The following is a 12,517-nucleotide window of genomic DNA, read 5'->3' as shown; positions in this document are numbered from 1 at the left end:
TCTAATTTTGTGCCAACTCAGAGTAAAATACGAAATATTTTTACTCTAATAAAGGGACTGAACATATATGTGTAAGAAGAGCCACGGGCATAAAAACATTACTTTATACAGTAAGTAAAGGGTGTGCAAGGGAAGATTTCGGACTAGAGTCTTAGGTGGGGAGACGTGACTACTCTTCCCTTGGATGTCATCTCGATATCCCCTTGAGCCCAGAGAAAATGCGGGGACTTATTTATCACACGTGCTTAAGACGCAGGACGAGTCCCTCTTGTGCAATCGCTTTCTGCCGAGTTTCTCCAGAGAGTTGTGGCATTTCAGGGTCATAGGTGACTTCTCCAAGACTCTAAGATGTGTCCTTCTAGAAAGAATTTTGATACAACAGCATTGTGATATTTTAAAATCAACTTTCAAAATGAGCTCTGATGAAAAACATATTTCCTCACATGCGGCCAACCCCAATACTGTTGCAGACACGGTGGGTAGTTACTCTGACACGGCAGCTTTCTCGTCAGATGAGATTTGTGGCTATCCATCCACACGGAGCTCATCTTATCAAGAAAACCGAGCCCCCTGAGTTTTTCTTTCCCTCTTGGAAAGGAACTGCTCTGAAAAGTTCCAGCTTAGCAACGGGGATGCATTTTTGTAGATGCAAGGGAAAGTTGCAGTGTTTTCTGGGAAAATAGCTAAGGCAATCGCTAAAAATGTGGAAGTTAATGGTGTTCACAATGCAGACTTCCGGCGGCCCGTCCTGCATGCGCCCCCGATGTGTGGAGTGAGTCCCCGGGATGAGGAGGCGGCTGGTGCCCCCGGCGCACCTGCTCCGGGGCACACCCTGTTTCTGCGTGGCAGAGCCCAGGGAGGACAGGAAGCCGGGTCGCTGCTGACCGTGGGGCTGCAGAGTGACCCTGGGCTGCAGACACCACTACCGTTGTCACAGAGAGAGATACAAATGTCCATTGATTTAGTCAGTGATGTTTGGTTCTTGGCCATAAACTGCATGTAAAATGTGACAGTTTGATGAAGGGAGTGACACTCTTGTGCAAGGACAGGGCAGCTGTGCCCAGGCAGGCCCGCGGCGACGTGTTTCCGTCCACCTCAGCGCGCACTGGAGTGGATGACTTCCTTCTCTTTTTCCTTTTAGGCTTTTTACATGGTGTCAAGTTCTCCTAGTGACTAATAGTTTCCCAGTGAGTATTAATTCTCTTTTATATGCGTCCTGAGATGTGTGCTGTGTCCTTTACAACCCCTGCCATTTTGAAATACCTGCATCTCTGATGTTATAAAAGATGCTAACATAATGGAATAAAATACAGTCGTTCCTTTCACAAGCAAATACTCAGAACTCTGTTGAAATGGTTCACTAAAAGACACTTCTGCTTTGCAAAAAATGAGAACTAAATTGATTTGATATAATTAAGCAATAAAGGAGAGGCTCGTCCTTGGCAGTTAACCCTGATCGTGATTAGCTCTTAAGAGATGCCCTGCCCTTGGGCACTAATTACTGGGTGAAAAACATAAAGTAATTATGATGGTGTAGCCTGAAAAACTAAAAAATGGTCAGCTTCCGTTTCCCGGAGATGTGCTGTTCTTAACCAATTGACTCCCTACCAGTGAACGGTGATAGTGTTATGTTCTTATTATATCTTTCCTTAGAAACCACCAGAACTACCGTGGAAAGCTAATGCATTTATATGAAATATTTATTAAGGGCATTTTGGATTCAAAACTGGGTAATACAAAGAGAAACACATATTTTATCTCAATATTTTTCATAGTTATAACGCTCATGGAAAATGTAGAGAAATCACAGAGAGGAGGATAGCAACTGCTGGAAACCCGCACCGTTACTACTTTGTTGAATTTTCCTTTGCCGACAAGGGCACATTTATTGAGCAGCAGGAACAAAAACTCACAGATGCCTCAAACCATGTTTTTCACGGAGGGTCACCCTTTCCACCTGCTCCGCCCACAGGCCAGCAGCCACGGGCACACAGCACCTGAGCTGCCCCCACTTCCAATGGCTGCAACTCCTGGTCCCCAAGTGAAAAATGAGCAAGACGCAAGGAGCTAAGATGACCAGGGTGGCCGCAGCCCCGGGATGGGAGTCCCCAGCCCCTACGGAGGCAACACCAGACGGGTGGATGCACCAGGAAGTGTCCAGAGCCCCGCGGGTGGACTGGCCCCCCCAGGTCAAAGGGCAGGCGTGTGGGGATGGGGGACAGGAGGCAGATCCTAGTGGGAGCCTGGTCTGCACTCAGGACCCGTTCCCTCGGGGAGGAGGCTCACAGGGCGGCAACTGCGTCTCTGACCCAGAAAGTTGACACCCAGGTTTGGGGAAAAAAAGATTTTTTCATTCATGAATTTATTATTTGGGATGTCCTAAAAAGGGTTGAGGAATCATATGTTCATGAATCAGTTTTATTACAAAAATGAAACTTTAGGAAACCAGACACGTGTCCGCCACCCGCTCCCCTGCGGCCCTCCCTGTGCCTGGTCTCGGGCGCTGGGCCGCACAGCCCCCCTTTCAGGTGCTGCGAGGGGCAGGGAGACAGACAGGTGGGCAGAGCGGCACTGTGTTTGGGGAGACACTGGGAGCCATGAAGAAAGCAGACTGAGGCTGTGTGACTGGGCAGCGATAGGGACAACACTGGTTTTCTTCCGTGGCCCTAACAGAGGGCCTCAGACCGAGCGGCCCACTCCACAGAGGGGCGCTCACAGGCGCTGTGGGTCAGAATGCTGAGTGGGTGTGTCGGTCTGCGCTCGGCCCAGGAGGCTCCGAGAGGGCCCATCCCCTACTCATGGGGTGCTGACAGAATCATCTCCTTACAGGACAGTTCTGTCCCATGTCACTGCCAAAGCCACTCCCAGCTTCCAGGGGCCCAGAAAACCTTGGCCCATGGCTCCTTCATCCAGCCTCAACTGGGAACCTTGGCCCCCTGGCTGACCCGAGATGGTTGCTAGGATACCTCTATGACCTGTCTTACCATTGTGACCTGTGTTACTTCTGTGACCTGCTGCCACCTGATACCAAACAGTGCTGGCTTGGGGCCTCTGCAGGAACTCCCCAGGAGGGTCAGGGAAGGGCTCCCCAAGACCTTGTCATTTTCAAACTCAGACTTGGCTGTTGAGGCAGAGCTGGCTCCATGGAGAACTGAGGAAGCCACCCACGAAGTGACAGCAAGTGCCCCCAGGGCGGGGACAGCCAGGCTGGCTGGGGTGCAGGGCAGGGTGGAGGGGCAGGAAAAGGGCCTCGGGTGGGTTGAAAACACCATCACAGCCACAAAGGGTTGTAGGCACGAGAATGGCGTGACCTGATGGATGTTTTCTAAAGGTCACGCTGTGATTTGACATTTGAAATCGTATTAGAGAGGGGCCTTGGGAGCACAGGTGGGATCTGGACAGATGAAGAGGGTGAGACTGAGGTCCAGGTACAGAAACCTAGGCCCGTGGCCCGGGGATGGGAGATGTGAAGACCAGAGGCCGGAGCACAGGCCCCAAAGGGACCTGTGAGTGAGGGGACAGGGCAGGGGACCAGAAGACCCTCTATGAACCGGGAACGGCAGGGGGCCAGGGGACCCTCCACAGTGGAAACAGGGCAGGGGGAACAGAAGATGGGAAGAGGCAGAGCAGGGGGACAGGGGACTCTGGGAGGGGCAGGGAAGGGGGGGACAGGGGGTCCTGGGAGGGGCAGGGAAGGGGGGGACAGGGGACACTCCATGGAGGGGGCAGGGCTGGGGTTCAGGGGCCCTCCATGGAGGGGACAGGGCTGGGGGGTAGGGGACCCTTCATGGAGGGAACAGGGCTGGGGGCTAGGGGACCCTCCATGGAGGGGGCAGGGCTGGGGGAACAGGGGACCCTCCATGGAGGGAACAGAGCTGGGGGCTAGGGGACCCTCCATGGAGGGGACAGGGCTGGGAGAGTAGGGGAGCCTCCATCGAGGGGACAGGGCTGGGGGAGTAGGGGACCCTCCATGGAGGGAACAGGGCTGGGGGCTAGGGGACCCTCCATGGAGGGGACAGGGCAGGGGGGGAGGAGACCCTCCATGGAGGGGACAGGGCTGGGGGTAGGGGAGCCTCCATGGAGGGGACAGGGCTGGGGGGAGGGGACCCTCCATTGGGGGGACAGGGTTGGGGGTAGGGGACCCTCCAAGGAGGGGGCAGGGCAGGGGGTAGGGGACCCTCCATGGAGGGGACAGGGCTGGGGGTAGGGGAGCCTCCATGGAGGGGACAGGGCTGGGGGGGAGGGGACCCTCCATGGAGGGGACAGGGCTGGGGGAGTAGGGGAGCCTCCATGGAGGGGACAGGGCTGGGGGAGTAGGGGAGCCTCCATGGAGGGGACAGGGCTGGGGGAGTAGGGGAGCCTCCATGGAGGGGACAGGGCTGGGGGAGTAGGGGAGCCTCCATGGAGGGGACAGGGCTGGGGGAGTAGGGGAGCCTCCATGGAGGGGACAGGGCCAGGGGGAGGGCGACCGTCCATGGAAGGGACAGGGCTGGAGGCTTGGGGACCCTCCATGGAGAGGACAGGGCTGGGGGAGAGGGGACCCTCCATGGAGGGGACAGGGCTGGGGGGGAGGGGACCCTCCATGGAGGGGACAGGGCTGGGGGGGAGGGGACCCTCCATGGAGGGGACAGGGCTGGGGGAGTAGGGGAGCCTCCATGGAGGGGACAGGGCTGGGGGAGTAGGGGAGCCTCCATGGAGGGGACAGGGCCAGGGGGAGGGCGACTGTCCATGGAGGGGACAGGGCTGGAGGCTTGGGGACCCTCCATGGAGAGGACAGGGCTGGGGGGAGGGGACCCTCCATTGAGGGGACAGGGCTGGGGGTAGGGGACACTCCATGGACGGGACAGGGCTGGGGGGAGGGCAACCCTCCACGGAGAGGACAGGGCTGGGGGTAGGGGAGCCTCCATAGAGGGGACAGGGCTGGGGGCTTGGGGACCCTCCATGGAGGGGACAGGGCAGGGGGAATAGGGGACCCTCCATGGAGGGGACAGGGCTGGGGGAGTAGGGGAGCCTCCATGGAGGGGACAGGGCCAGGGGGAGGGCAACCGTCCATGGAAGGGACAGGGCTGGAGGCTTGGGGACCCTCCATGGAGAGGACAGGGCTGGGGGGGAGGGGACCCTCCATTGAGGGGACAGGGCTGGGGGTAGGGGACACTCCATGGACGGGACAGGGCTGGGGGGAGGGCAACCCTCCACGGAGAGGACAGGGCTGGGGGTAGGGGAGCCTCCATAGAGGGGACAGGGCTGGGGGAGTAGGGGACCCTCTATGGAGGGGACAGGGCTGGGGGAGTAGGGGACCCTCCGTGGAGGGGACAGGGCAGTGGGTAGGGGACCTTCCATGGAGGGGACAGGGCTGGGTTCTAGGGGACCATCCATGGAGGGGACAGGGCTGGGGGAGTAGGGGAGCCTCCATGGAGGGGACAGGGCTGGCGGGAGGGGGACCCTCCATGGAGAGGATGGGGCAGGGGGGTAGGGGACCCTCCATAGAGGGTCCCCTCTCCCCCTGTCCCCCCATTCCCTGCCTGGAGGGCCTCACTCTCCCCGCTTCCCTGCCCCTCCCAGGGTCCCCCTGTCCCTTCCTGCTCTGCTCCTTCCCAGTCTTCTGTTCCCCCGTCCTGCTTCCATTATGGACGGTCCTCTGACCCTCTGCCCTTCCTTCTTCATAGAGGGTCTTCTGGTCCCCTGCCTGTCCCCTCACTCATGGGCCTCTGAGGGGTAGCATCTCCGGTCTGCTGGCTTCATCTCTCCTGTCCCCCAGCTGCGGGTGCACTCCCTGTACCTGAAGCCACCTCACCCTCGTCACCTGAGCGATTTTCTTCCGGCGTGCCACCCGGGTCTTTAAAACATGCAATACTGACGCTTCAGTCAGGGGCACTGACCCGTGTCCCTTAGGTTGTCCAAGGTAAAAAAATGACAACCTGGTTTCAAGCAGGAGCCTAAAGAAATGTCTTTCTAGGTCTGTTGGCCATTTCAGAACTTAGGAAATGTAAAGGTCAATTCGTTAGAGACATCTAAGGCAAGAGAAAAAAGGAGAAATGAGAAAGAAAAAAAGGAAAAGAAAAAATGGTGAGCCCTGGCTGGTGTGGCTCAGTAGATTGAGTGCCAGCCTGTGAACCAAATGGTGGCTGGTTCGATTCCCAGTCAGGGCACATGCCTGGGTTGCAGGCCGGGTCTACAGTAGGGGGCGCTTGAGAGGCAACCACACATTGGTGTTTCCCTCTCTTAAAAAGAAAATGGTGAAGGCCTTGAAGAGAGACCCATGCCCCTGACTAAATGGTCAGCTACTGCATGTTTTAAAGATTCTCAGAGCACCCTGGGTGGCGCGGCACCCCGGATGAAAATCGCTGGTCTAAATCCCACCCACTCTCAAGGCACGTCTCGACCATCATTTCAAATGTCAGATCACAGAGGGACCCCCAGAGGGGCGGGGTGGGGGAGCAGAGGAGGGACTAGGGCCCATGAATGATGGTGGAGGGGGCTGGGGGCGGGGAGCACACACCGCACAGAGGAAGCATCGCAGCCGTGTATTCCCAAAACCTGCGAGTGTGTAACTTTGTTAACCCGTGTCAGCCCTACAAGTTCCATTAAATTAGATAAAAGGTGGGGGCCTCTCAGAGTGACTGGATCACGGGGGCGGAGCCCTCGTGAATGGATGGGCACCCTTCTAAAAGAGACCCCACCCTGGGCTCATTGGGGGGATCGCTGTGTCAGTTACGGAAAAGTCTGACCACTGTTCTGTACACCAGAAATGGATATCGAATGTCAACTCTAATTTAAATTTTTAGAAAGTTACTAAAACTGCAAAAGTAAATAAATTTTAAAATGTATAAATAAAAATATTCCGCATTTTGCCATGTATAATGTGCATCCATGTTTATGGCCCAAATTTGTAGGAAAAAAATCTTTCATTTTCATTTTTTAAATTCAATTATTTTTATTTATATTTACATACTTTTTTGTATTTTAAAGGAATTTTAGCATTTATTTTGAATATATTATGGCTGAAGAAATTTTATGTCACAAATAATTATAAAATACAAGAACAGACACGAGGTGTTTCAGGTACCACCATGTATAATGCGCCTCCTTATTTCTCCCTCAACAATTTGGGCAGAAAAGTGCATATTATACACGGCAAAATCTGGTAACTCAGAGTAATCTTTCAAAACTATAAATCAGATCCCATCCTTCTCGTGCCTAAAAGCCTGGCTGGCTGCAGCCGTAGTCAGCGGTGCAGACGGACTCGCTGCCGGGAGGGGCCCACACTGCTGGGTCCCACGGTGCCCTGTCCTGATGGCGTCTGGCCGTGCAGGTGGTGCAGGCGGAGCTGTGCTGCCCTGAGAGTGTGCTAAGCATTCACTTTGCTGCTCAGTTCTACTGTGGGAGAAGACACACACACACACACACACACACACACACACACACAATTTTTTTTTAAGCCTGAATGGTTCTCAGCATTTTCAACCCACCTGAGAAATCTTCATGTGCCCCTGGCCCCACCCTCCCAGCCCTGGGGGCAGAAGGTCGGGATGGTGCCCCCCCCTCCCCGAGCAGCCAGTGACCATGCATCTGGTCGGACGTCGAACAGAGCTGCAGTTCTCTGTGGCGGGAAACGGAGGGAGGCATCTGTTAGGATCAGCCACGCACGAGGGGACTGAACTTTTCATGACACGGTGGCGGGATGGCAGCTGCATGACCCCACCAGGCCCTCGCACCAGCATCGCCTCCCACGGACCCACGAATCGCCCACAGCAGGAAGCAGCTCCCTGGCCTCTGCGAACCCACGGACCCTCTGCGGAGCCCTTGAGCTCCCACGGCTGACGTCAGACCGTGGCTCCTGGACACCTCAGTCCCAGGATGTGGCCTGTCTCAACCTTTTGATTCCACTCTCACAAAGCCAGGCCTGGGTGCCTTGGATGCTGCTGGAAGACGTGTGAACACCCAGCAGGGGGCAGGTAGACCTGGTGACCCTGGGACAGGCCTTGTGTCAGGGTCGGGACTGACTCGGCGCTGTCACCGAGTTCAAACCTGTGTCAGTCTGGGGAACACCACTCGCCCCTACCTGGAGACTCACTGAGATCCTACCTGATGCAACTCAAGTGCCGCCAGAGGCTCTTTCAGGGACTGAGCCTAATAGGCAGCCAAAGGTGGGGGCTTGTGGAGGCGGAGCTTGAGGTACCTTGGAACACCTGCTGAGTGGCCCCAGGGCCCGGTGCTGGTAGAAGCCAGCCTTGGTGCCTTGCTTGGACCTTCCTGTGCTCACTCAGGCCCAGCAGAGGCAGCCATGAACTGCATTGCTTTGGAGCTCTAAGCAGGGGGCCCAGGACCAGTCACAGGAAGCATCTGGCATTGGCTGTCACCAAAGTCCTTCTCGAGAGGCCCCAGAACCAACACAGCCAGTGGCCAGCTTCAGACAACATCGGAGCAGGATTCAAATAGCTTCACAAGCGGCATATCCAATGGGCGGTCAGGACAGGCACCGGACTTTACCGAGGCAAATTCCGCTCTGTGGGGTCAGCACCCGCACAGCCGCTCACAGGCTGTCGTCGGTGTTGGGCCTCACGTCAGCCAGCCTGAGGGTCCACCCCACACACGAACGGGCCAATAGCCGTCAAGACTCTGTAACAACAGGAGGGCCCACGTAACCCGCACAAGGGACATTCTTGGAGCACCCAACTTAGGTGATCAAGGAGATCGTGTCACTGGGTCCCACAGGACACCTACTACATCAGGCCACCCTGTCAGGACTGGGAGTCACGCAGATCCACCTGCCACATAGAGACAAACACAGAGAGGTAGCCAGAATGTTGAGACCAAAAAAAAAAAAATCCTCAAATTAGAGAGGAGGAAACACCTCCAGCAAAAAAACTAAATGAAGAGGAGGCAGGCCATTGATCGGACATAGAGTTCAAAACAATGGTTATAAGGATGCTCAAGGAACTTAGGGGGAATGTGGAAGAAATCAGTGAGATATTTAACAAAGAGATAGCATGAAAAAGGACACAGAAACCTTAATAAAGAACCAGTGTGGGCGGCTGGTTGGAGCATCGTCCCTTAGACCAAGGTCATGCGTCTGATTCCTGGTTGGGGCGCATGACTAGGCTGCTGCTTCAGGCCCCGGTTGGGGTACATAGGAGAGGCAACTGATCAGTGTTTCTCTCTCACATCGATGTTTGTCTTCCTCTCTCTCTCTCTCCCTCCCTTCCCTTCTCTCCAAATTCAGCGAGCATGTCCTCGGATGATGACTAAAAAAAAGAACCAGTCAGAAATGAAGAATCCAATATCTCACGTGAAGAATGCACTAGGAAGAATGAACGGTTAGATGGAGCAGAGGACTGACTCAGCCATTTGGGAGACAAGGTGGCAGGAGACACCCAATCAGAGCAGCAAAAGGAAAAACAATGTCAAAATGAGAGTTAAAGAGACCTTTGAGACAACATGAAGCATCACAACACCCGCATCACAGGGGTACCAGGAAAAAAATAGAGAGAGAGCAAGGTATCAAGAACCTGTTAAATGAAATAATGACTGAAAACTTCTCTAACCTGGTGGAAAAAAAGACACATAAGCCCAGGAATCCCAGAGAGACCCAAACAAGGTGAACCCCAAAAGGCCCACACCAAGACACATCGTAGTTAAAATGGCAAAGGTTAAAGACAAAGAATTTTAACAGCGGCAAGAGACAGAGAGTGAGATACCCACGGGGGAGCCCTCATCAGACTGTACGCTGCTTCCTCAACAGACACATTTCAGGCCAGAAGAAATCAGCACAAACTTTACAAAGTGACAAGAAACAAGGACTGACAACCGAGACTACTCGGCCCAGCAAGGCTGTCACTTAAAATTGAAGGAACTCGGCCGGATGGCTTGGTTGGTTGGAGTACAGTCCAGTGGCCAGGGCTGTGGGTTCAAAACCAGTTGGAGCACAGACAAGAATCAACCAAGGAGTGTGTAGACGGCTTGAACAACAGTCAGTCTCTCTCTCTCTCCCCACCTTATTCTCTCCCTATAATCAATGAATTAAAATTTTAAAAAATAATAAATTTGAAGAAATAAAGAGCTTTCCAGAGGAGAAAAAGCTAAAGGAGTTCATTACCACAAAACCAGTATTACAAGAATTGTAAAGGTCTTCTTTAAGAGAAAATTAAAAAAAAAACAAAAACAGAGGAACATAGATAAATGAATAAAGTGGCAATAAATACATACCTGTCAATAACGACTTTAAGTGTAAATGGCCTAGATACTCCATTCAAGGACATGGCACCTGAATGGGTAAGAAAACAAGGATCATACACATGCTGTCTACAAGAATCCCACCACAGAGTAAAAAACACACTGACTAAAAGTAAAGGGATAAAAAGAGATATTTCATCCACATGTAAATTAAAAAATAGGTAGCAATACCTCTATCTGACAAAATGGAATTTAAAAGAAAAGCTACATAAGAGACAAAGATGCACCCGACATAGGAGCCCCTACAGATGGAAAGCAGATCTCGGTGGACGGGACGGAAGACACCGACAATTACACAGACGCAGCAGGGACTGTAACACCCCACTGACTGCGGTGGCTGATCCTCCAGACAGAAAATCAACAACGAAACAGCAGCCTTAAACGACACACGAGCTCAGGTGGATTTAATTGAAATGCTCAGCGTGTTTCACCCGGAAGCAGCAGAACGCACATCCTTTTCCAGTGCACGTGGGACGTGTCCCAGGACGGAGCACATGTTAGGACACAAAACAAGTCTCAGTGAACTGAAGAGATTGAAATCATATCAAGTGCCTTCTCCGACCATAATGGCATGAAAACAGAAATCAATCTGATGTATTACATAATTGTAAACTTTATTAACCAATGTCACCCCCAATACATTCAATAAAAAATGAAAAAAAGGAAACAATGAGAAGCCAAAAAGACGTTCTGGAGCTCGCTGGTGGCGGCAGCCCCACAACATCATGTCCTCGCTGCTCCTGAACTGTTCACTCACAGACGGTTCTCACTGTACATCTTGTATGTTTTATCACAATAAAGTACTATGTACAGGATTGAAAAAGAAAAAACTGAAACACGCACGTGAAGGGTAAATAACATGTTACTAAACAATGAATTGCTTAATAACGGGGTTAACAAAAAATCAGAGGATACCTTGAAACAACGAGAATGCGAACACAACCCCCCAAATCTGTGGGACGCGGTGAAAACAGTCCTCAGAGGGAAACTCATAGCTTGACAGCCCAAGCGCCCGTCAGCAGACGAGAGGGTGACCCACGTGTGCACACTGACGCAGCGGAAGACGGCCGGCAGTGACAAAGCAGGAAATCTCACCCTTCGCGACGGCGTGGGTGGACCCGGTGAGTGTTGTGCAACGTGAAATCGGTCAGTCAGAGGACAAGCACCACAGGATTTCACTTGTATGTGGAACCCAATGAACAAAATAAACTGACACCAAAGTGGAAATAGGCTCAGATACAGAGAACAGACTGCCAGCTGTCAGAAGGGAGGGGGTGAGGGGGTGGGGGAGGGGGAGGGGTAGACGGTGATGGGGGGGACCAGGCTGGGGTGGTGAACACACAGTGCATCACACAGGTGGTGTGCTATGGAATTGCTCACCTGAAACCTGTACCGTCTCAGTAACCAACGTCACCCCAGTAGATGCAGTTCAGAAAACGGACGGACTGTGACACATGCCACCACCCGGATGGACCTGGAAGACATCGCGCTGAGTGAGAGGCCAGTCAGTCACAAGAAGCCCAGTGCTGTGTGACTCTAGGGCCCGCACAGAGTCCTCGGAGTCCTGGAGACCGAAGGTGAGATGGAGGGGAGTCCGGGGTGGGGGTGGGGTGGTGGTGTTGAGTGGGGACAGTTTCAGTTGGAGGAGATGGGGACAGTGACGGAGACGATGGTGGTGACGCCGCAGAACGGTATGAATGTTCTTAACACCACTGACCTGAACTGTGCGTGTGGAAGAACAGTAAAAATGGAGAGTTTGACTGTGTGCATTCAACTGAGACGAAACCATCGGAAAAGGAAGAGAAGGCGGGTCTCACCAGCAGAACAGTGGTGGGCGGTGCCAGGCTCCCCGATCTCCTGCTCTCACTGCACACAGAGGGGAGGGGCCGGGGGCAGAGGTGCGCTGGGCGGCCTCGGACGAGCCTGGGTCCCCTGCCGTCCACCTCACAGGCCTGCTAAGAGGAGCGAGGGTGCCGTGTGTGGGGAGTCGCCCCTGTGGGTGCAGGTGCGGAGAGGGGCGCACCCGGGCCAGCCGCTGCCGTCTCACACGTCAGAGGACAGCCAGCCGAGCAGGCCCGCCCGACGCACAGCCACCTGCAGGTGACCAATGGAACCCTGCGTGGCGACTCCACTCCCGAGCAACCAACCCCACGCAGCCGCCCGTGAAGGAGCCAGCTGAGAAGTGCCAAACGGCCTGAAACGGTAACCTGCTTTTCCTGTTTGCATTAGTAAACGTTTTAACCCCAAACAGTTAATTCCATGTGATACTTGTGGTATCAAAAGA

The sequence above is a fragment of the Desmodus rotundus genome, chromosome 5, assembly GCF_022682495.2.
Source record: "Desmodus rotundus isolate HL8 chromosome 5, HLdesRot8A.1, whole genome shotgun sequence".
Lineage (NCBI taxonomy): Eukaryota > Metazoa > Chordata > Mammalia > Chiroptera > Phyllostomidae > Desmodus > Desmodus rotundus.
Note: the sequence above shows the minus strand (reverse complement) of the source record.